At 49.0% G+C, this 25053-nt stretch overlaps 1 protein-coding gene and 1 long non-coding RNA gene across 12 annotated transcripts in view; one reads left to right on the top strand and one right to left on the bottom strand.

The window, feature by feature from the left end:
- Window positions 1-9431: 9431 nt before the first annotated feature.
- Window positions 9432-23371, bottom strand: LOC113931918. 5 transcript variants are annotated; one of them, XR_003522919.2, is made up of 6 exons: window positions 22933-23371; window positions 21386-21446; window positions 13066-13324; window positions 12298-12421; window positions 11426-11579; window positions 9432-9584 (listed from the first exon to the last, which is right to left on the bottom strand). It is a non-coding gene; the product is annotated as an uncharacterized LOC113931918 (long non-coding RNA). The 5 variants fall into 5 exon arrangements; XR_003522916.2 differs by having other exon boundaries at window positions 11480-11579; XR_003522915.2 differs by lacking the exon at window positions 11426-11579.
- NAV1 (neuron navigator 1) overlaps window positions 22107-25053 on the top strand; it is a 238976-nt gene continuing 236029 nt past the window's right edge. For all 7 annotated transcript variants that reach the window (XM_027610115.2, XM_027610114.2, XM_027610113.2 and 4 more), the window contains exon 1: window positions 22107-22237. The gene's annotated coding sequence lies outside the window, so the exon portion shown is untranslated. The remainder of the gene's footprint in view (window positions 22238-25053) is intronic.

Genomic DNA, 25053 nt, shown 5'->3' with positions numbered 1-25053 from the left:
AATGTGAAGAGCGACAAAGAAGTGAGAGCCTCAGGGAGATAAAATCTTCTAGTTTCTGTTTTTCTGTAGCTTGTTCACTCTATTTCTAAGTCAAAGGGGAACTGAGGGCTGGTGTTATCTCCTATTGTCCAGGGCTGAATGACATTATTCGCACTGAGAAATGAACTATACTCAGATCTTAGGTATACATTTCACTGATGGTGTATGCTTGGTGGGGGTGCCCATGTGTAACTTTCTACTGCTCTCTTGGGCTCCAGAGTGTTCCCTAAGCAGGAGGTACTACAGCCTCCTTCTGCCCATAGCAGTTAATTGGGGGTAGATCCTGGAGGGTTTGTTGGGCAGCTGGTCACCCCTGACCCCGAGTTATCTATACATGGAGCTGCCACATCTCCCAGCCTGGACAGGTGTCAGGGGCTCAGACCCTCGCAGGCTTCATTTCAAGTCCCAGAATTGCTGAATCAACTCTCATCTAGGAATAAAATCAAGCATCTTATTATCCAGAAAATAAGTGTTTCTCTAGGTTTTTCTTACCTTCTCCCACAAAAAAAACCATCTTTCCTTTGGCCAGGCCATTCATAGAAACAGGGCCCTCCAGGATTGGGAGGTCTACAAGCACCCCACCAGGCCATCTTCATCTGACCCAACCAAAATGTAGAAGGAAAAGCCAGGAGAATTCTTGGCCATTCCTGCACTGAGCAAGCAATAGATCAGCAGGTACATTAAATTGCAGAACTACAATCAGTGTTAGAGACCATGGGCTTGCTGTCCAAAGGTGGCAATCTCACGGGATTATCCTTTCTCCCTTCAGTTCCCAAGATCCTGGAGAGATGAGATGAGCTTTGAAGTCTTGCCCAAGATTTTACAAAAAGGCAAACTCCTGCATTTCCTTCTTTTTTTTTTTTTTATAGATTTTTATTTATTTATTTGAGAGAGAGAGAGAGAGCATGAGAGGGGGGAGGGTCAGAGGGAGAAGCAGACTTCCTGCTCAGCAGGGAGCCCGATGTGGGACTTGATCCTGGGACTCCAGGATCATGACCTGAGGAAGGCCATCACTTAACTAACTGAGCCACCCAGGTGCCCCTGCATTTCCTTCTTTGACCTGGGTTTTTCCTTTCTGTAGCCCTGGGGCCGTTGGTGGATCTCCCTGGTAACAACATGCGAACCTGCGCCAGGAAAAGAGATTGGTAACAACAGTCACACTTGGATTTCTTCCAGAGGATCTTAACGCACCTTGTAAATAGACTGTGTCATCCAAACTGGAATGCTTTTGATAGTGAACAGTATAGTGATGGTCTTCATACTTACCCTAAGGCAATAGAACTGTCCCAGGCCAACCAAGATATATGGTCACCCTGCACGTTCACCCACAGACCGTGTCAGGGCACATGTCTTAGGAGCTGTTGAGGCAGAGCTGGAGATAAAGGAAGCCAAGTAGGCCCTGCCTTGTCTGTTGCTTTTCCAGAACTTCACACCTTTTGGTTGTCGTTCTCCCTGTATGCTGCCAATCATTTGGGCTTGGGTTGGATAGCTCATTTGCAGATAAAGAAGACTCAGGAAATCAGGCAGGACTTTAGGACTGAGGTGAATCAAAGGTGTGCTGGGGTCATCAGCCATGCAAACGGGCACGAGCCCGATGTGGAAATCACACGAAAGGCCAGTATACACCATCAACACTTAGGACATCACACCAGCTGAAATTCTTAGGGCAGAGATACTCATTCTGGCTGACCTCAGGTAACTGTGCCCTGACTGGCTCCGCCCACTGCTGCAGAGATAATACAGTCAGAGCTCATCACCGAGAGATTTTCTGCTGGGGGTTCTAGAAGGAGATCTGGCGCACACAGGGGCTTGGTTTCTTCTCTGGACTCTCAAAAATGTCTAAACGTTTCAGTATCTTCACCTCCTCTCTGTGCACTCTAGCCCCCAGTGTCCCAGGATTGGAACCTAGCCACTGGGGATGAAGTAGGGCAGACCATGGGCAAGCAGGAGGGCACCTCCAACTTCCAAATTCCTCTGCTGCCTTCTCTGACAACTTCTCTTCTTTCCTCCCTCATCTGCGTCCTGATGTCGCATCTTCTCTCTCCCTTCTTGCTGCAAAGTATTTCTTTTTCTCCTTGGTCTCGGGTGAGGAGGACATGAGTGTGAGACAGAGGCTAAAAGTGAGGGAATGTGGTTGACTTAGATCTGCCCACCATCCCAGAGAGCTTAGAGATCCAAGCTGGGCCACAGATTTCTCACTTGTCCATCCATCCCTCCATCAGTCTGTCTATTCATCCATCCATTCATCAGCAGACATTTATTAAGGTCCTACTCTGTGCTGGTCATGTACTAGAGGTGCTGGGAATATGGGAAAGAATATGACTTGGATCCTGACCTCAAGGAGTTTATAATCTAGAGGGTAAACCAATATCAGGGCCCCTATGTCTTTCAGAGGCATGAGGGAAGGGGTATAGAGGACAGTGAGCAGACAATGAATGCTTAATTCTCCTTTCCATGGAAGAGGGTATAGGGTCAAGAAAGTTTTCTTAGAGAAAGTGAGATAGGAATGAAAGATGAGTGAGAGTTGGCCAGGAAGCAAGGTGAAGGGGCAAGATCCTGGAACAGCACTGTTACCCAGGGAACTGCAAGTTCATCCACAGAGCTGACACCTGGGATGAAAGACCAAGCCCTGTAAGAGATGGGGCTGGCCAGCAGGCAGGGACTAGAAGAACATGGCAGCCATTTTCAACCATTTGAAGGAGGGTGGACTGTCTTGAGGGCAATGGGAGCCTTAAAGGATCTTAAATAGGGAAATGACATGGTCAGTTCAAAAGTATTTAAGATGCTGAGTCCCTATGAAGGCTAGATGAGAAGGAGGTAAGACACAAGTCAGGGGGGCCCATTAGGAGATGATCCCAGGAGTCCAGGAAAGAGATGATGGCTGGCAGTAGCCCTGGGGCTGAAAAGTAGGTGATGGATTTAAGAGTTGTTGAGGACACAGAATCTGCTAGACTTGGTGACCAGTTGGCTTCTGGAGGTGGGATCCAGAGTACAGCAGAAAGGGAGGGAGGAATCAAGGATGGCTCTTGGCGTCTGGGTTGGACAACTCACCAAGATAATTAATTCAGGTGGAGCTGCAGGGTGAGGGGCAGGGAGGGGTAGTGAATTCCATTTCAGATTGGTTGGATTTGAGATGCTTGAGGAACATCCAAGCAGAAATGTCCAGTAGGCAGCTGGACACCAAGGGCAGAAGAGAGACCAGGGTTTGAGATGGAGATGTGAGGGTCTTCAGTCCAGAGAGAGCTTGAGAACAAGAGCAGGTTCAGGACACCAGAGACACACACATTTGATGGTGACTGAGAGCCCACAAAGGAAATCATTCCCAGAAGGAATGATCAGAGATGTAGGGAGAGGACCCACGACATGGAGGCCAAGGGAAAGAGAGTTTCAAGGAGGAGGGTTCCATGACATACCCAGGCTGGGCCTCCTTTCTGTGAGGCCAGGGGAGACTGGAGCAGCACGGAGACACCCAGGAGAGAAAACGGATAGAAGGTTCAAGAAAGGCCAGGGTTGGTAGGTTGAAGTTATAGTACTCCCTCCCCTTTCCCATACCCCAGAAAATGTGAGACTGGTTCCCGCGAGTCCTTCTTGGAGGGGTTGAGGATTCTGTGCAGTGCTAAAGAAATGAATTTGGGGAATAGAAAGATTCAAGGAGTAAAGACTTCAGGGCACAGATTAAAATATTTTTCAACAAGCGTTGCCTTTCATACTTCCCAGGGGGACTTCAAAGCCATTTCCTAGCTGCAGTGGAACCCAAAGAAAAGCAAGGCTGCTTGGTTAGATCACTATAATTTAGAGGATCCAGGGCTAGCCTTGTACTTAGAATCTCAGCTCTGCCTTCAATCATTAAAACTAATCTGGGGGCGCCTGGGTGGCTCAGTCGTTAAGCGTCTGCCTTCGGCTCAGGTCATGATCCCGGGGTCCTGGGATCGAGCCCCACATCGAGCCCCACATCGGGCTCCCTGCTCCGCGGGAAGCCTACTTCTCCCTCTCCCGCTCCCCCCGCTTGTGTTCCCTCTCTCACTGTCTCTCTCTGTCAAATAAATATAAAATATTTAAAAAAAAAACTAATCTGAATAACTAATTATTGAGCACCAACTGCATGTTAGACACTTGACACCATCATCTCCCTTAATCTTCACCAGAACTGAAGACATGAGGACTATTTTTAGCCCCTCTTTTGCATGCGAGGTAACCAAGCCTCAGAGCAGCAACCAAGTTAAGGGGCTGTGACTGTAACCTAGATCAGTTTTCTTCCCACGTGACATGAGGGGTCAGACTACCCTATATGCTCTCAGAAGTTTCCCCTAAGGTCCCCCTGAGAGCAGAGAGGGGTGGACACATCCCTCTGGAGGAACTCAGGGATGGTGGCAGCACCAGCCCCCTCCTCCATCTCTGAAGTCTGAGGTTTTCTCATAAAAGTTTATTTACATTTGCATTCTCCTTCACACATCCCTGTGTTCTACATTTTACATATGTATGTATTTATTATTTAAAGTAGGCTCCACACTGCAGGGCTTGAACTCATGACCCTGATCAAGATCTGAGCTGAGACCAAGAGTCAGATGCTTAACTAACTGAGCCACCCAGGCGCCCCTGCCTGTTTGTCTTCATTAAAAGATACTGCTGAAAATGACCGTTGAGAGAAAGAGAGGTCCTTGGGAAGGGTGTCATTCTCATGGTGTAGCTTCAGGAGCCCCTGGCAGCCCTCTGTGGAGCCCTGGGACGATGAAGGGACCCAGTGTGGGGAATGGATCATCTCTCAGGCTCTTTGCTGGATCTCCCTGGATCTTGTTGGATCTGGCTCTGCACTTCTGAGGCTGTGACAAGGCAAGTCAAAAGGGGGGGCTGCGGTGGGGCACGTGGCTGGCTCAGTCAGTAGAGCTTGGGACTCTTGATCTCGGGGTCATGAGTTCGAGCCCCACATTGGGCATAGCAATTACTTATGGGGGGGGTGCTATGGAATGGGCTGGACTCCTGAGCTGGGCTCTTGGTCTCTATAGTCACATTTCCCAAGGAGGAGCCCTTAGAATCCCTCAGGGTTTGCAGGAGAAATGAGCCTGATGGCCAAAAGCAAAAGAAAGACCAAAATATCTTCAAGTGAAGGTCATGAAGATAAAATGCGTGGAGGCAAGAAAAATGGAAATCCATCTGGAAAGAATCAGAGGGGATACTACAAAGGGCCCTGGATTGGGAAATTTGTTCTGATTTTCAGGCTGACACGAATACTGTGAAGCACAAAGAATGTTCCAGGGGAGCTTAAAAGGTGATTCAGAAACTCCTTCAGGGGAGGCTCAGGGTCAGATCCTCAAAAGAGTATGTGTGGAACAGGCTGAACACTTTAAAAATGACCACTTCCCCTTCCTGTCCCCTCAGCCTGATAGCTCTGCAGGGCCACTTCCCCTCCTGCTACCCCCGCGGCCTCTGCTCCCGTTTGCTGGCTTGTGGGGGGTTCTCAGAGCCAGAGTGCAGGCAGGGACAAACAGGAGGGGCTGGGAGGGAAAAGGGAACGGGGGGCTCCCCGCACCCCGACTCCCCAGAGCTGGCTGTGCAGGCTCCTGCTATTCTGAGCCTGACAGGCTGTAGGGAGAAGTGTAGCCAAGGTCTGGGCTGAAGGCTCAGGAGAAGTTTCTCTGAAAGACTCAGCTCCATCACTCCAGCTGCCCTTTGTTGCCAATCAGTTTTGTTTCCCTCTTGCTTTAAAACCTGTTTTCAGGGGCTCCTGGGTGACTCAGTCAGCTAAGCGGCTGCCTTCGGCTCAGGTCATGGTCCCAGGGTCCTGGGATCGAGCCCCACGTCAGGCTCCCTGTTCAGTGGAGAGTTTGCCTCTCCCTCTCCATCTGCCTCTCCCCCAGCTCATGCTCTCTCTCTCTCTCAAATAAAAAAAAAATCTTTAAAAAATTAAAAATAATAAAACCTGTCTCCCTGTTTCCTGTCTAGGACACCATCTTTGCGGCTCCACCCTTCTCTGTGATCATCTGGCCAGATGGCAATGTTTTAAGGCAGTGAAGTAGATTGGAAATAACCAGACCTTAGGCAATACCTTTAACCCCTCTGTTCTATCAGGGCCGATTGTATGAAATTAGACTCAGAAGAAAGGATTGGCTGACTTTTGGAGTCATCAATCTAAAGACAAGCTCAAGTTTACTAGACGGGAAGGTCTCAGAGGGAAGGGATTGCAGCTTACCCTCCTTTGTAGCTCACACAGTGCCTTACATGGAGCAAATGCTTCATTAATATTTTATGAATGCAATAAATTCACTTCATGGTTTGCAAGGTAAGAACCAGGAGCAAGGCTGCCATCTGCTGGTAAATTTGTGAAAGACACTTCTCAGGGGCCCTTGTAGCCTAAGCGGCCCTTTAGTCACTAACCTTAAGAAAACTCCCAACTTGGGCACCTGGGCATCTCAGTCCATTAAGTGTCTGCCTTCGGCTTGTGTCGTGATCCCAGGGTCCTAGGATCAAGTCAAGTCTCCCATCAGGCTCCCTGCTGAGCAGGGAGTCTGCTTCTCCTTCCTCTGCTGCTCTTTCTGTCAATTAATAAATAAAATCTTTAAAAAAAAAGAAAAAGAAAGAAAGAAAACTCCCAACTTAAGGGTGCCTGTTTGGGTTAGTCGGTAGAGCATGTGACTCTTGATCTCAGGATTGTGAGTTCAAGTCCCATGTTGGGCATGGAGCCTACTCACAAAAACAAAACAAAACAAAAACAAAACCCAGACTTAGACAATCCTTTTTTCACTAGGATCTCCCGATACTTAAATTCTTCTGCCTCTCCCTCAAGGCATCTTAGGTTCCTAGTAGAGAAACCAAAAATATCCTGAGACACCAGTCAAAGAAAAAGGCCTATGAAGGTACAGGAAGCTAATTTGCAACTCAGGACACTTCTCTCCATTGGCAAATGTTCACTCTCCCAGATACATTTCCCCATCATCCATCCAGACAGAGATGTGAGCACCCACGACAAGCCAAGTGTTGGCCTAGGTGCAGGAGTAGATGAACCAGGACTTTAAAGGAAGAGGGGAGATGGGTGAGCACCTGGATGTGTTATGGGAGACTGGCACAGGCAATGAGCATTGGGAGCTCAGGAGGGGGAGACCCTACTGCAGGAGTCAGGGAAAGCTTTAAGGGGGTTAACATACGGTGATGGGCTCAGTCATAAAGGGTGGTGAGGCATTTGACACGTGGAGATGGGCAGTGTTCTGGTTATCTATTGCTGTGTAGCAAATCACCCCAAACTTAGTAGCTTAAAACAAGTCATTTTTATCTCTCATGGCTCTGGGTTTTACTGAGCTTGGCTAGATCTAGATAGTTCTTGCTCAGGATCTCTCATGTGATTGCAATCAGATGATACCTGGCTAGAGTCATCATGGAGACTTCCTTACTCACATGGCTGGCAGCTGATGCTGGCTGTCGGCTGGGAGAACTGTTAGCCAGAACCCCTACATGTAGGCTATCCAGGAAGCCAGGATTCCCTCAGAGCATGGCAGCTGGGTTACAAAGGCAAGCATCCCAGGGCACCTGGGTGGCTCAGTCAGTTAAGTGGCTGCCTTTGGGAACAAGCCCCGCATCAGGGTGGGGAGTCTGCTTCTCCCTCTCCCTCTGCCCCTTCCCCCTGCTCGTGCTCTCTCTCAAAAATAAATAAATAAAATCTCAAAAAAAAAAAAAGACACACCTCCCAAGAGGGAGCGTGGAGGAAGTTATCTTGCCTTCTGTAACCTAACCTCAGAAGGCACAGAGCAGAACTTCCCCTGTTCTCTACTAATTGAGATAGTCACAAAGCCCCACCCATTTTCCAGGCAAGGGGACATGGACCCCACCTCTTGATGTGTGAGTGGCAAGGTTCTGGAAGAGCATGTAGGATAGGAAATATTATTGCAGCCCTTTTTGGAAAGTACAATTTGCCACAAGCAGGAAGGTCATTCCAGGTGGCTACCTGCATTGATGGTATCTCAGGAGATGCATTTTTCTAAGACAGCAGGCCATTTCTCAGTCTGGGCATTGCTAAGTGAAAACATGAGACTTTAGAAATATTCACTGAAACATCTTTACTAAGAATTATGAAACTCGGGCGCCTGGGTGGCTCAGTCATTGGGCATCTGCCTTCGGTTCAGGTCATGATCCCAGGGTCCTGGGATCGAGCCCCACATCGGGCTCCCTGCTCTGCGGGAAGCCTGCTTCCCCCTCTCCCACTCTCCCTGCTTGTGTTCCTGCTCTCGCTGTCTCTCTCTCTGTCAAATAAATTTTTTAAAAAATAAAAAAAAAGAATTATGAAACTTATTTCTCCAAAGGGGAGACTCTGAGTAAGAGGGTGATGCATACTGAACTCCAAGGGGGTGAGAGGAGGCTGAGATGGATGGTCAGCCCCAGTTGACCAAGACAGGGGAGTCATGGTCATGGAGGGAGCCCATCATGTGAGGTTCTGCCAAGACTAATTCTTAGAGGGGGAAGAATGGTCTGGTGTCACCACAGCAAGTGGCCAGGAATACCCAGAGCCTGTGTCCAAGCTGAGTCTTTGAGAGCCGCGGTGGGCAGGGCCCAAACAGGGAAGTAACAATTAACAAGCAGTTGTTGTGTGGCCTGAGAGATAAGATGTACACACATTCACGTGGGAGCTCAGTTTTGTTGTAACACGGATGCAGGGAGCAGGCCTCATGCAGCAACAAGAGCTAGGTCAGAGATAAAATACAGCCCTATGGTTATAAAGCAGGTTGACGCTGAGATGAACAGGGAGTGAGATCAGGGACCCCAGGAGAGCCTGAGGGCCCAAGGCCCTTGGTGGGACTAGGGCCCAAATGCTCAGAACCTGCTGTGTCAACCACCAGCCTTATAGGGAAAGATGGGTGAGCCTAGTTTAAAGGCTGAATGAGCCAGAAATGGCGAGATTCAAGCTTGGCTGTCTTGGGAACCAGAAGTAGGAAGTATGGGAAGTAGGGAGTTTGTTCATGTCCCTACTGGGCCCTGTCTGGGCCCTGAGACCTGAAGGAGAAGCAGACTTTGGCTTCCATCTCCATGAATATTCCATGACCTAACCATATCAATAATCATATTAAATCTAAATGGTCTAAACACCTCATTTAGGGACACCTGGGTGGCTGTCAGTTAAGCATCTGCCTTCGGCTCAGGTCATGATCCCGGGGTCCTGGGATTGAGCCCCACATCGGGCTCCCTGCTCAGCGGGAAGTCTGCCTATCTCCCCCTCCCTCTGCTTCTCCCCCTGCTCATGCACGTGCACATGCTCTCTCTCAAATAAATAAATAAATCTGAAAAAAAAAAGTAAGACTCAAATATCTGTTACCTACAAGAAACGAACTTTAAATATAAAGACATTAATAAAAGGATAGGAAAGAATATACTATGATAAAAACTAATTAAATAAAGTTAGAGTTGCTATATTAATACCAGACAAAATTTATTTCAGAGCAAAGAATTTACCAGAGATAAATAGATTCATTTCATAAAGACAAAAGGATCGCTTCTTCAAGAGGATGTGATGATCCTTAATGTTTGTGCCCCAACCACCAAACAGAGGACGGAGCTTGCAGTCCCTGGAAAATGAACAAAACAAGACAAAAAATGTTAAGTTTAAGTTTCCACTGCTATTTTATACAAAAGTTACAGAGTACAGGCAAATTTTATGTAACATATAAAGGAGAAAACCGTGACCCATAGCCATAAGAAAATCAGACCCTCAGATGATCCAGTTATGGGAATTAGCAGACAATGACTTTAAAATGACTGTTATCCATGTGTTGAAGAAATTAAAAGAAAAAATAAATATAATGAGCCAAGAAGTAGGTTATTTCAAGAGAAACAGAAATCCTAAAAAAGAGCTAAATGCAAACTGTAGAATTGAAAAACATAATATCTGAAAATAAAAATGTCCTAGAGGGACTTAACAACAAATTGGACACTGCAGAAGAAGAAATTAGTGATTTGAATACAGGCCAATTGAAATTATCCAAATTAAAGCAAAGTAAGAAAAAATGTTTGACAATCATTAAGAGAGCATTCACATGCTGTAGAACAATAGCCAGGAGTCTCATAGACGTAGGATTGGAGTTCCATAAAGAGAGGAAAGAAACAGTGGGGTAGAACAAAATATTTAAAGAAACAGTGGATGAAATTTTGATAAAAAATAACAATTCACAGGTCCAAGAGGTTTAACAAGGTACAAGGAGGATAAATATAAAGAAAATACAGTTGGCACATCAAATTACTGGGAACCAGAGAGACAGAAAAATCTCAAAAGCAACCATAAAGGGAGAAAAAAATGCATTACATAGCGGGAGCAATGATAATTATGAGAGCTGTTTTTCATCAGATAGAACATAAGCCAGATCTCCATTAACTGGTAAATAAACAAAATGTGCTATATTCATACGATGAAATACCATTCAACAGTGAAAAGAAATGAACTACTGACATATATTAAAATATGAATGAACTTTATTTTTTAAAAAAGATTTTATTTATTTATTTGAGAGAGAGACAGAGAGAGCATTAGCAGGGGAGGAGCAGAGGGAGGGGGAGAGGCAGCCTCCCAGCAGAGCAGGGAGCCTGATGTGGGGCTCGATCCCAGGACCCTGGGATCATGACCTGAGCCGAAGGCAGACGCTTAACTGACTGAGCCACCCAGGCGCCCCATGAATGAACTTTAAAAACATTCTAAGTGAAAAGAGACAGATGCAAAAAAAACCCATATATTATATGATTCTATTTATGTGAAATGTCCAGAAAAGGCAAAACTATAGAGACAGAAAACACATTAGTGGTTGCCTGTGGCTGCAAATAGGAACTGGGCTTGATTGCACATGGGTTAGAGCGATTGCTCTTGGGTGTTGGAAATGTCCTAAAACGGGCCTGTGGTGACAGTTACACAACTCTTTAAATTTACTAAAAATCATTGAGCTGTACATTTAAAATCTGTGAATTTTATAGTAAGTAAATTATATCTCAAGAGAGCTACTATAAGGTAGTGATAGAGAAAAGCCACAGACTTGAAAAAGATAAATGAAAAGAATATAACTGAAAAGGGATTGTTAGCCACAATATAGAGAGAATTATTACAAATCAAGGGAAAAAAAGGATTAACAATACAACTGAGAAAAGATTAGGAGATAGGAATAAATAGAAGGCAATCCTTTTTTTTAAAGATTTTATTTATTTATTTGTCAGAGAGAGAGAGAGAGAGAGCATAAGCAGGGGGAGAGGCTGAGGCAGAGGGAGAAGCAGGCTGCCCCCTGAGCAAGGAGCCTGATGCAGGACTCCATTCCAGGACCCTGGGATCATGACCTGAGCTGAAGGCAGATGCTTAACCGACTGAGCCACCCCAGGCATCCCAGAAGGCAATCCTAATGACCAATAAACATATGAAAAGGTGCTCAACCTTGTTAGTGGTTGGTGAAATGCAAATTAAAATCACAATATTCCGTAATCTCACATCTATCTGGTTGTCCAAAAAAAAGATCTGACGATCCAGGTGTTGGCATAAATGTGGTAAAGTTAAAGATGTCCAGACCATCAACCATGTGGGTAGACTCCTGAAGAAATTCAAATGTACACAATAAGATGTGTAGGAGAATTTCCATAGTAGTAAGACTGTGTTATAGTAGCAAAAACTGGAAACAAGAGAATCGCTAAGTTGTAATATAGTTGTAAATGAAATGTTATACAGCAGTGAAAATGAGTAAACTAAAGCTACCTGAATCAACATAAATGAACCTTACAAATGTAATGTTGAATCAAAAGGAAAGTTCTAGAAGAATTTTATACGCAGTATGAGTCCATTCAAATAGTTAAAATATGCAATGCATATATAGTGTATAGTGTAGTAAGAGTATAAAAATATGCATGGAAATGATTAACAGCAGGTTCAGAATAGTATTTCCCCCGGGGGGGAGGGGAGGGGCTTAAACTTAAACTATATTTGTACTGCTTTATTTCTTAAACTATAGATGTTTATACGTGTGATGGCTAAATTTTATATGTCAGTTTGACGGGACCACGGGCTGCCCAGATATTTGGCCCAAATTATTCTGGGTGTTTCTGTGAGGGTGCTTTTGGATGAGATTAACATTTAAATCGGTGGACTGCATAAATCCAATTGCCCTCCCTAATATAGGTGGGCCTCATCCAATCAATTGACCCTCCCTGGAATAAAAGAGCATTCCTACTGCCTGACTGCCTTTGAACTGGGACATCAGCTTCTTCCTGGGTCTCCAGCCTACTGGCCTCCGGACTAGTGTACCATCAGCTCACCTGGTTCTCAATCCCTCAAACTTAGATTGGAACTAAGTCATTGGCTCTCCTGGGTCTCCAGCTTGCCAACCCACTCTGCAGATCTTGGGACTTGTCAGCTTCCATAATTGCCTGAGCCAGTTCCCTACAAATGAATGAATAAATGAATAAATAAATAAACATTCTATTAGTACTGTTTCTCTGGAGAACCTTGACTAATAAAACAGGTATGTTTGTTAAATTATTTCCTATACCTTTGGCATGTCTAAAATATTTCATAATAAAATTTTGAATAAATAATGAATGAGTTGTTAGGATATCAGGTGCTATAGAAGTCAAGCAACATGAAAACTGGGAAATGGGGGCACCTGGGTGGCTCAGTCGATAGGCTCAGGTCAGGATCCCGGGGAACTGGGATCAAGCCCCACTTCGGGCTTCCTGGGCTCCTTCCTGCTCAGTGGGAGCCTCCCACTCCCCCTGCTTGTGTTCCTTCTCTCTGCCAAATAAATAAAATCTTAAAAAAATAAAAAACACCACACATTAGGGGAGTCTGGGTGGCTCAGTTGGTTGAGTGTCTGACTCTTGGTTTCAGATCATGCTCTCATGGGTCCTGGGATCCAGCCCCACCTCCGGCTACTGATCAGTGGGGAGTCTGTTTGAGGAATCTCTCCCCCTGCCCCTCCCTCCACTTCTGTTTTCTCTCGCAGGAGCTCTCTCTCAAATAAATACATCTTAAAAAAAAAAGAAAGAAAATGCATATTAGATTTGGCTTCTGAAGCCAATGATTACCTTTGCTGGAGCAGTTTTGGCACTGTGTTCAGAGTGGAGGCTTGCTGGTGATGGGTGGTAGAGAGACAAGGAGTACACATACCCTCTGCACCAGATCTGTTGCTAGAAAGGGGTGCAGGGTAGAGGCAGGAATTTAACAATGAGTGACTTCACTTCTTGGGGCTTCCATACTAATTCTGTTGGAATTATCAGAGTGCTGGTGCTCCTTTGGTCCCTGTTCCTATTCCAGTAAAGATTCTCGAAGACTTGAATTTCATTCCTTGGGTGTAGAAAAAGATTTTTAAAATTACTAACCACAGATGCAAATATCCTAGATGTCAGCTTTCTTAACTGTGGCTTTCCAAGGAGTGTAAGACCAACCTCTTTCCATGGAAAGAAAGACATAAAGCCATGATTATCACATGTTAGCCCCAGGTCTAAGGGGGGAATGTCAGACTCACAATAAATTAAGCTAAAAGTTCAGGAAGGCTCTGCACTGCAATAAGAAAGGAGAGAGACGGAGGAGAGGTTTTTCTTCCTTTTTTTTTTTTTTTTTTTTTTGGTTGAGTGGTTTAATTTGGCTAATGGAGTGTTGCTAATGGTTTCCCAATTTAGGTTCGCAGAGCTCGGCAGCAGGGAGTTCTTCCAAGTCACAGGGGCTGAAAGGACGCACAAGTCCGTCTCACTCCACCCAGAAATTCAGTCTGGGTTTTACTCTAACTTCTTCTGGGTCTCATCAGAGGAGCTCCAGATGAGGAGATTCTGCACTGGGGTATTCCTACCCCTCCCAGACGGATTGCAAGCTTTTTCCAATACTCCATTCTCCCTGGGGCTTTCCCTGGTTGCTGCAGAGAGAAACCCGCCAGCAGGGGTCAGCAGTGTCTCACGTCTGGCCTGGAGCAGCTTGCCACATGGGCTGTTTCTCCTGGCACCGCCAGAGCTGATGGGGAACTGGAGAATACCTTCCTGGTAAGGCCTTGGCATCACTCTGAGCATCGCCAGCTCTAGATTCCTTTCCCTGAGTGTGGAGTAGCATGGGGAAATGGAAGGTATGTTCATTCAAAGGCCGAAGTGGGTGTGTACGTACACACATCCAGACATCTGCAACGCCAAGTCACCATCTGGTTTTCTACCAGGCTTTTCTGTGTCTTGGCACGGGCCATGCATTGTGTGGATCTGCATGTCAGAGGACGTGTGTCTCGGCTTTGCCTTGTTGAAATTTCCTCAGCTCCCTGGGATTTCTGGATTCTCTCAGCACCCAGGGGCTCCAGGAGGGTCGCTTGCTTCGCTCTCCCACGGCTTAGACCAGCGTTTGCGCGGCGCTCCCACGGTGCCTGCCCAGGCCACGCCTCCACGCATGCTCAGTGTGGAATGGAAGCCTTCCCGGGCTTCAGCCTCCGGAACGAATGTCTCGGCGGCCCAAGCCACACAAGAGCGAGTTCTGCTCTCGTTTCCAGACTCCTTCCTCATCCTTGGCCCCAATGCCAGTCTTCTTCCCAGCTCTAGTTCTCTTTGAGTCCTCTGGTCCACATTGCTGCTCAGCTTCCACATTGCTGCTGACAGAGGGATGGATCCCATTGGAGGTTGTCTGTCTCTCCCCTTGCTCCTCCGTCTCCCCCACCCCAGTGTGGTAGGCGTGGGAGTAGTCAGAGAACCAGCCGGGGCCTGTGGGACAGCGATACAGCTGGGAGCAACTCTGGGCTGGAAAGGGTTCCAGTTTGTAGCCGAGATTCCCAGGGCCCTGGCACTTTCCAAGCAGCCTCCTGGAGAGAACTGCTCTGACAGCCAGAGGCTCTCCTTTCCACCTGCCAAAAGGAGGACTTCTGCAAGCCGGGGCACCTGGCCTCCTTCCCAAGAGTAGAGTTACAGCAGCTGATCTAGGCAACAGGTGTAGGTTGCATGGTACAGCTGCTGCCCAACACATCTGTACCCATGGGTGTGTGTGTGCGCGCGCGTGCGCGCGCAGAAGCAGCAGCAGGAGGGTTCGTCAATCATTGCCACACTCCCCAAAGCTGAAGGGGATGTGCAGAAAGGGCCAGGGGGTGAGAGAAATGTGGGAAAACTGGGATAAGCATTCACAGAGCACTTCTTTCCTAGAGTTCCCAAAGTAGGACCCCTTGCCAGGTTGCCCCAAAGTCAGCCTCGCTGGCTGCAGCTTGCGAGTCAAAGCGCTGAGTCCTCCTCCTCTGTCTTGCTGCCCAGTGCTTTGGCTGCAGCCAGCTCCTCTCCCTTCCCGGTTGGCTCAGCTCAGACCTTTGCAGGCTGGAGCTCAGAATCCTGGCTCCTAGTGGCTCTCCCAGAAAGCTGGGAGGGAAATATTTGAAAGAATGGCTCTTTATATATGCAAATGATTTCTTGCCACTTTAGTTCCTCAAACCACAGAATTAATTGAAGGGGGAACATTTTGGGGCTCTGGGTCTGTGCCAGGTACTGGGTCCAGGGCTTTACCTATATCACCTCATCAAATCCTCCCCCAAACCCTGCCAGGTACATGTTGTCAGGATCATTTCTGTTTCATAGGAGAGAAATCAAGGTTATGGTCAACACAGAATACAGTGAATCTGACACTCGATTGCTGCCTGAACTCCAAAGCTTGTACTCTCTCTGCTGTACACACTGCCTGCAACCTCCCAATCCCCAGGAAATCCCACATTAGGCCCCATCCCCTCCTCCCCCTGTAGGTAATTCCCCAACTCATCCATTTCTGTTTAGTGCAGCCAAAGCCACCTCTATAACCTTTATCGAGAGGTTCATTTGGCAACTCACAGCTCTCCAACACCCCCGGTCACCCCACCATCAATCACCAAAGAGGATGCCATAGGTGCTACCCTCTTGTCAATGGCTTCTCACACCCAATTTCCTTCCCTTGGTCCAGGCTGCTCGCCTTCAAGCCCTATCATGGGCCTGAAACTCTTTTGCCTCCATCTACCATTCTTCAGTGGTCCCACTTCACACCTCGTTTTTCCCTCTCAAGACACTTTTTTTCTTACTATTTTAAGAATATTTATTGATATAAGAGGGGCGCCTGGGTGGCTCAGTTGGTTAAGCGTCCGACTCTTGATTTCGGCTCAGGTCATGGGATCGAGCCCCACGTCGGTCAGGCTCTGAGCTCAGGGTGGAGTCTGCTTGTCCTCCCTCTGCTCCTCTCTGTCTCCCTCTCAAATAAATAAATAAACCTATTTATTTATTTATTTATTTATTTATTTATTTGACAGAGAGAGACAGCGAGAGAGGGAACACAAGCAGGGGGAGTAGGAGAGGGAGAAGCAGGCTTCCTGCGGAGCAGGGAGCCCGATGCGGGGCTCGATCCCAGGACCCGGGGATCATGACCCGAACCGAAGGCAGACGCTTAACGACTGAGCCACCCAGGCGCCCCAATAAATAAAATCTTTAAAAAAGAGAGAGAGTCTGGCTTGGCCTCCACGCCCTGTCCAATGGGTAAAGCTGGCTACATCACTTCTGGGATCCAGTGCAAAATTAAAATGTGGGCTCCTTTGTTTAAAAAATTATTAAGAATTTAAAGATTGCAACAGCAAAGCATTAAACCAAACCGGGGGTCCTTCTAAGTATGGGGTCCCATGTGACTGCACAGGTCACATGCCCATGAAGCTGGCCTAACCATGGGCTCTACAGAGACTGGCTGTCTCCTAGATGCCTTGAGTTAATACATCCCCCGTTCTGAAAATGGACATTCCTGCCTCAGCCTCCACATTGGCTCTTGTCCCTTGATCCTGCACCCAGCCTTCCCCAGCTGCATTCTCCTCACCAAGGCCAGCATGCTGGGCATTCCAGCTCTAGCACAGGCAAACTCCCATGGTCCAGGTCAGCCAGGCCACATTGTTCTGGGGGCACCCACAAAAAGCAGGGTGCAAGACAATGAAATCCCTGTGCCTGGGGTAGAAAGTCTCCCCAGAGATAAGAGAGCATTGAACTATCAACCAGGAGACCTGGGTTTCAGTTCCAGCCCTGCCATTAAATTTGCTGTGTGCTCTTAAGGAGCAAATTGCTCAACATCTTGGCACCTCAGTTTCTTTGTCCCTTAAAGGGGAGGGGGGGATGAAATCAACTTTAAGACCACTCCCAGTTCTACAAGTGTGTATTTAAATGACTCTTAGAGACTATAATGATAACCACCTTTGCTTGAGCATTTACCCTATACCATTTGCAGGTTTGCTTATTTATTTATTTATTTATTTATTTATTTATTTATTTATTTATTCATTTATTCATAAGATTTTATTTATTTATTTGACAGAGAGAGACACAGCGAGAGAGGGAACACAAGCAGGGGGAGAGGGAGAAGCAGGCTTCCCTCGGAGCAGGGAGCCCGATGCGGGGCTCGACCCCAGGACCCTGGGATCATGACCTGAGCCGGAGGCAGACATTTAATGACTGAGCCACCCAGGCACCACCTTGCAAGCTCATTTAATGCTGACAACAATCCTATGAGGCAGGCACTGTTATTTCCATTTTACAGATGAGGATGTTGAGAGTCAGATGAAAACACATCCTAAAAGAGGAAACTCTGGGAGTGATGGAAACATTCTGGAACTTGATTGTAGGGATGGCTTCACCACTCTATAGACTTACTAGAAATCATAGTATCATATACTGACAGTGGGCGAACTTTCCAATACATAATGTATACTTCAAAACAGCTATTAAGAAGCTAGAAATAAAGAAATGTACTGAAGCTAGAAAACGATGAAGCCCTTCACCACTACCCCACACTGCCACTGAAAGACTCCTTTTCTCTGCCTCTACATAGCACTTGAAAGCATGGCCTCAGTAGCCAGACTGCCAGTTCAAATCCTGGCTCTGGCACTTACTAGCTGTCAGAACCACACAAGATACTGACCTCAATTTCTTCACCTATAAAATACAAATAAAAATGATACCTATTTCAAAGAGTCGTTGCGAGGATCAAGTGGATGAATGTATATGAGGTTCTTGGAACTGAAGTTGGCCCACACCCAGTGCTACACAGAAGGAAGGACTATGACTCTTCTTTCCAGGATGCTGTAGCCAGAGCCTGCCTTCTTCAAGGGGACTGTTTCTCCTTGTCAACCCCACCCCTACCCTGCTGGCCCCTTAAAGAAACACTTATTTTGAAAAGCCATCTTTGGAAAAACACTGGGATGACTTTCAGTACATCTCACGTCCTGGTAACAGAGAAAGGGAGAGAAACAGCATCTTCCCGATAAGGCAGTGACTCGCTCAGCCTCGTAAAACATTCATGAAGGTACCAGCTTTCCCCACAGACCGTTTCTCCCAGGTCCTCCTAAGCGCAAGCCATCAGCACAGAGGGCCCTTCTTAAAGGGGACCCTAAGGCCAGTCATGAGGCCTGAGTGGCCTCAGATGGGGACAAATGCTTTGCCCACACTCCCCGCCCCCCCCACTCCCATCGGCATGCAGCCCCTCCTGGGTTAATGAATCAAGCTAGAAAGGGCAAGGGTTACTAGTGGACAGTCCGGTGTCTACCGCTGAGAAGTGAGTTTTCAAGCACTGAGTCCGTAAGCAGAGTGTATGTGACTGGGGTGGGGAAGAAGCCAGGGCCGGGGAGAGGGGCTGGTCCTTTCTGTCTCATCGTCACACTTCTGCTTATATTTGCACAGTACTTTAGAAACCACCTTCTCTTCCATTATCTCACTGAATACTCACCTAAGCCTTGGTGGGTGATTACTGTTGTCTCCCGGGTGTCAACACCCGTTTTTACTGATGAGCACACTGGGGTGACGCCCTTCAGACAGCAGCCCAACCAAAGCGCGGACTCAGGTCTCCTGATACCGTGCCCAGTGATTTTCCACTGTGCTGAGGAGGAGGAAGTCAGAGGCTCCCTCAGACTCCACCTCAGAAGCTCTCATGACATTTATTAAGTGCTCAAGAAAATAAAGCCACGTGCTGTCTTCATATCCCCACCCGAGGGCCTTACAAACGGCTCTGAAAGGCCTGAACAAGAGAGGCAGAGGTAAAGGCAGTCCCTCCCTGGGTCACACGGAATGTAGGAGCTCTGACTGTTCAAATCCCCAAGGTCCCACATCATATAACCCAAGTGGGGAAACAAATGAGCATGGGTCCACAGACCTCAAGGTGGCAGGAAAACAGGCAGAGCCCCCCCCCTCAAGAAATCAGGCTGGGTCTGGAAATGCCACTTGCTCTGCTTCCTGGGGGCTCCCAAAGCCCCCATCTCAACTCAAGCCAGATCTGAGACTCTATGGGGGTGACAACAGGCTCCTGGGCTGATTTTTTAAAACCCATTTGTCACACTGACATTAATCCTCTGGTTAACAATCTCCTGCCCTGAAGCGGGTTGGCTCTAAGCTGTGGAAGGGGTGGGGGTAAGGGGAATCCCTTGGGTTTTAAGGAGTCTCAATAAGGTCAGCAGGGCCCAGAGGCCACCTTCTTCACTAGTGGGGACGGGGGGGGGGGGGGGGGGGGGGGGAGGGAGGGAGGGGAACACATGCTGAGCCAAGGGGCCCCCAGCAGAGAGCCTGAACCTCCTTCAATTACCATCTCAATCCCCAGCACCCCTGTTGTTCTCTCCACCCTCCGTTCCCCACAACCAGGCCATTGCCTTTACTTCTTATTGATTTTCATATTTAAGGAAAATCCATTTGCTTGATTCAGAGCAACTGAGTCATCACTGTGTTCAGAGGAAAATCACTCACAAAGTAGGCACTTGGCAGAAGCCACTTCTGGGATGGGCGGGGACTCTGCTTACACCCCAGCGGCACTCTGTCCAGAGTTGCTTCTGGCTTCTCTTCTCTGCTGCTCTGTCCTAGGCACTTTCTCTTCCAGAAGCCTTCACATCCACTGCCTGTCGCCCCAACCAGCCTGGCCTGTTTGTTCTCTGCCCCCCCAACCTGTCCACATGCTATTCTGTTTATCTGTTGGACGCTTATGATGGGGACATTTGGAGCAGGGTCGGAGAGGACTTGTATGATCAGCCATTCATAAATGGGGGAGAAATATTAATCGTACACTGATGGAAGAAATTTAACTCTTACAAAATTATGGCTTTGGCCTTCTTTACCTTTCTGGGTAGCATCCAAGGAACTGCCTCATTCTAACCTTACCCATGTGGGTGAGGGCCCTGTATCTAGCCTCAAGACGGGTAGGGGCGGTTCAGTCTCTGATAGCGGTTTGTATGACTGTTGTGTCCTCTTGGTCCCTGGGCCTAGGAGGGCCAAAGAGCTCAGCTGATCCACTCTATGAGCCCTCAAGAAGAGACAGTGCTTCTTCTTAAAGGACCAGGCTTCCCCTTTGCAGGCAGAGGTGAAGAGCAGGACCAGAATTCCAGTTAGCACATCACTGAATGCCACATGGATGCTGGGTTGCTGGACTCAGACTCAGTGATGCATATAGAATGCTACCAGGCATTCTTCTAAGCGTGTCACCTGTGTTTATTGCCCTTAATCCTCCCAACAGTCTTAGGACATAGCGACAATTATTATCCCATTTACATACAGATGAAGAAATGGAGGTGGTCAGAGATTAAAGAATTCATTCAAATTCCTATGGCTAGTAAGTGGTAGATCCAGGAATTTGAACCCAGGCAGTCTGCCTTAAGAGCCCATATGTTTAGCCATTATACACACACAGGGCAAGGGATTCATCTGCGATATCCCTCAGGGACAGCACCCCCCCCACCTCAAAAGACAATTCATTCTTTTCATGGACAAAAGCCATGTAAAAATCCTCTCCCTTGATCACATGGGACCGTCTTCAATGTCACTGCTAGTCCCTGTCTAGAGGTCCTTGATCCTCCCCTTATGTCCATATGCCCTGTGACCTGACTGGCTGGATAGGGGCTCAGCGAGACTGAGGGGCTTTCATCCTGACTCTGCTCCCTCTGGTTGATGCTGCTGGTGAAGCATTCAGAGACCTCCCAGGGAGTTGGCATTTTTTTGCTTTCTATCTCTCAACCCCTCAAGACCCGGGAAATAAATCAGTCCTCATGTTGGCTGGAGCTGGTGAAATCTCTGGTCCCAATCTGCTGGGTCCTTGGCCACAGCTACTCCCTTTCACTTACAGAGCTCAAAGCTTGCTCCAGGGGCACGGGACACCTGATTTCCTTCTGGACTCTTCCTGCACAGTCTGGAAGCCTTCAGGCCAGGAGGCGGGTGTGGGGAGGGGAGGAATGGGGGGTGCAATCCTTGCACCGCAGAGAGGTTGCACGAGGTTCGGCCTGAGGACCTCCTTCCCATTCTCGCTCTTCAGCTCATGTCATTTCCTCTCCCGTCTTCTGCTCCCTCCTCCCACTCCCACGGCCCTAGAAGGAGGGGCAGTGGCAGAGTCGGGAAAGTGGGAAGAAGTCACGTTATTTTACTGAGCACCTACTATTTGCCGAGCACTTCTGGGGCTTCCCCTCACCTCTGCACCCACGAGTCCCAGCTCAGACCTGGGTAGAGAGGAAGGAAGGGTGGGCGGAGTCAGAAGCAGGGCAAGGAGGCTGGCGGATCCATCTGCCCCCTTCCAAAGAACCGCCGAACCAGCCGCAGCCCAGGGACGTGGGTGTGGGTGGGGGTGGCGGGTCCCCGGGCAAAGGAAAGGCTCAATTGTGCAAAGGCTTCCTGCCCTGCCAGCTCTCGGCCCCAGCTCAGCCACCAAGCCGCCGCCTTTCTGCGGCCGGGGAGGCGGGACGGGAAGGCGAAGGCAGGAAAGGGTTACGGGAATAGCTTTCCAATGACAAAGTCTGGAAGGGACCCATGCCTCCGCCCCTCTGCGGGTTAAACTGGCACAGTGCGGGGGGAGGAGGGCGAGGGGGACCAGAAGCAGAGCCTCCCCTCCCGCCCGCCCCCCTGTTCCCCCCAACCCCCTGTTCCCCCCACCCCCAGTCGCCGGGCACCCCCTCCCGGGCCCGCGTTGGAGGCAGCCGGCGTGTGCCTGGGGCAGCGGGTCACGAGGCTCCGCCCCCGGCCGCCCGGCCCCGGGGGACGCACTTTGTTCAGGATGCCGCCTCCTCGCTCATTGTGGGGCCGGAGCCGGCGGCGGCCCTAGTGCGAGCGCGCGGCCGGAACACGCGGCAGACGCCGACCCCCGTGCGAGGGGCGGACCCGGCCGGGGACCCCGGAGAAACTTTCTTATCGCGAGGAGAGCGCGCCCGGCCCGGCGCTGCGCGGGGGATGCGCGACTCTGCGCGGCGGCGGCGGCGGCGGCGCGGACTGGGACCCGGAGCGGGCGGGCGCGCGGGTGAGTGGCCCGCGCGGGGTCGTCGCAGGGGCGGGGACCCGGCTGCGCGCGGCGGCGGAGACGGGCCGCCGCCGCTTCCCAGTGTGTGGGGCCGGGACCGAGCCCCGGGGGGAGGTGAGCCGGGTGCCCCGGGGAGGCTGCGGGCTGGGCTCGGGAGAGGCATTGGAATAACAACGGAGGCGCCTGGAGGGTGTGTGCCGAGACGTCCTTAGGGGACTGCGTGTCTGCTCCAGGAGTTGACTCACTAGGGGCTACCCAGCTCCAGCCTTTCGGAGCCTCAGTTTCCCTTTCTGTGAAATACCTGCAACGTAAAGTGTGTTGAGATCCTATAACCAGAGACACCAAGTACTGCGTATTACACACACACACACACACACACACACACACACACACACACACACACACACACACACACACACACACACACACACACACACACACACACACACACACACACACACACACACACTGTACCCACATTTTCTCCCATCCCAGCGGAGCGAGCGGAGCAGCTGGAGCAGGTAACCTTGTCGGGCTGTTCCAGAAAATGTTCACTGGGTGCCCAGGTTGCGCTGCGAAGCGTCCGCCCGCCAGACTCCCTGAGGCTGTCCTCTTTGGCTCCCGCTCAGAGGAAGCTTTCCCGGGGGACGCGGGAGGGAGGAGAAAGAGAGATTGAGTGAACACCAGGAGCTCACCTGAGGGCGCTCGGTGCTTGGGCTCTTGTGGTCCCTTCTATTCTCTAGAGCCGATAGAACCTGGTCATGGGATAAAGAATTAGCCCAGTCTGCGTTGGGGAGGCAGGATTGGGGGAGGACGTGAGGGGTGAGTGGTGGGGGCGGTGTGCAGGGGTGAAATCCACCCAGCAGAGAGGGTTCCTTGTCCCCCGGTGCCAAACACTGGAAAATCAGCTGGTGAGTCAATGGGACTTTGTTAGGACAGCCACAGGGCGCAGCTGGCGCCGGCTTAAGGGAAGCACCCGGATCCCCCCTTGATAACATGCTGTTTATCTGGCTTCCTGTTTCAATGATTGGGATGCCATTGGCTTGTTCAAATTCAATGCTGAAAAGCCTGCGGCCACGTTCGCTCTGCAAAAGCAGAGGGCTTGCCTGGGTTTTCATCTTTCCTCTGTCTTGTCCCGGATGCATGGTGTCCTCTGCAGCTCACTTATAATGGGGCAGATGGACTTCGCACAAAGAACCCCTCCCCAAGTAGGCGGAGCTGCCGCTTCTGAGACCTTGGCTCCCTTCAGACCCAAGATACATGTGACTTCAGCGTGCTTATGAATTTTTTTATGCTGCCTTGAATTGTGGTTGGTGTGTCTTTGGGATTAAACTGAGAAAGGACATTGTGGCTCTGGATTTCCTCCCCTAAAATGAGCTTTGTTTTCATCTTTCACCCTTAATTTCTGGGGGAAGTTATCAGTTTGTAGTTCGTAATCAGCCTGTGTTGCTAACTACCTGGATGATCAGAGAGCAAATAATTTGCCTCTCTGTTTTGGTTTTCACTTCTTTAAAATGGAGCTGGGGCAAATTGCTACTCCTGGAAGAATAGACAAGGCTTTCCAGATCTGTGCTTCAGCCCCTAGGGTCTGTTTCTGGAACTTCCCAGGTTAAGGGGGAGCAGCCCCCACTCTGAACTCCAGAGATTTATCTGAACTCCCTTGGGGCAGGTTTCACATTCTGCTTTGTGTTTTAGACTTTTGGGGTTTGTGCACATGCCTTATCTCCTATGAATGCCGCCTAGCCAGATAGCCCAGCTGACCACCCACAATAGCCAACTCATAGTAGGCACTTTCTAAATGTTTGCCGAATAGTACAATTGGAAAGAAATCTAAGGATTACCCATCCAAATCAGGCCTCCCAACCAAATCAGGCCCTTTTATTCATTTTTTGGGTGTTGTTTAATTGCCTCCACCTCACTTTTTCCCTCTAAAAACATGGTCCTTAATGGGGTTGATTTGCCCACAGGTGGGCAAGCTTTAAGCATTTGGGCCTTTTGTGAGATCTACTTGGGGAGCCCTGGCCTGGGGAAACTGAAAACAGGAATGCTGTTTTTTCTTCCCTTGCCAGCTCTGCTCCCCGCCTGAGTCCACCTGAGCCTCTGGCATCGCTCAGCCTTGGTCAAGTAGAAAAGAGTGGCCTGGGGGCGCCTGAGTGGCTCAGTCGTTAAGCGTCTGCCTTTGGCTCAGGTCATGATCCCAGGGTTCTGGGATTGAGCCCTGCCTTGGGCTCCCTGCTTGGCGGGGAGTTTGCTTCTCCCTCTCCCACTCCCCCAGCTTGTGGCCTCTCTCTCACTGTGTCTCTCTCTGTCAAATAAATAAATAAAATCTTAAAAAAAAAAGAAAAGAAAAGAGTGGCCTGGAGTAGAAAAACCTCTTGTCCATTCTTTAAAATTTGTCTCTTTCCATCTTTCTTTTCAATCAATGTCACTTCCCCTTTCTTTTAAAGTTCTTTTGAATTCTTAATGGGTTTGGCCTTTAGAAAAACTAGAATGTCAAACCCAAAACTTCCCAACCCCTGCCCTGCCCCTCTTCCCTTTAGGGACAAGAATCAAGAGGGGGATGGACTCAAAGCCACACAGCTGGGGTGCTGCAGAGGCCAGTCTAGAACCCAGGTCTTCTGGCCATCTGTCCAGGGCTTAATCCCGTTCAGCAGATCACCTCCTTGCCCTCAGACTTTTTCTCTGCCCAGTGCTTCCATCTATAGATCTTGGCAGATGCTCCTTAGCTGTCAGTGAGTGAGGAACAGAAGCAAGGGGTAAGGAGAGTTGTCTCGGTGATGGAACCAGCCACCAGCTCGTAGAGTCTCTGGAACATG

This window comes from Zalophus californianus, chromosome 10 (genome assembly GCF_009762305.2).
Source record: "Zalophus californianus isolate mZalCal1 chromosome 10, mZalCal1.pri.v2, whole genome shotgun sequence".
NCBI lineage: Eukaryota > Metazoa > Chordata > Mammalia > Carnivora > Otariidae > Zalophus > Zalophus californianus.
Note: the sequence above shows the minus strand (reverse complement) of the source record. Positions and strands in the feature narration are given on the sequence as shown.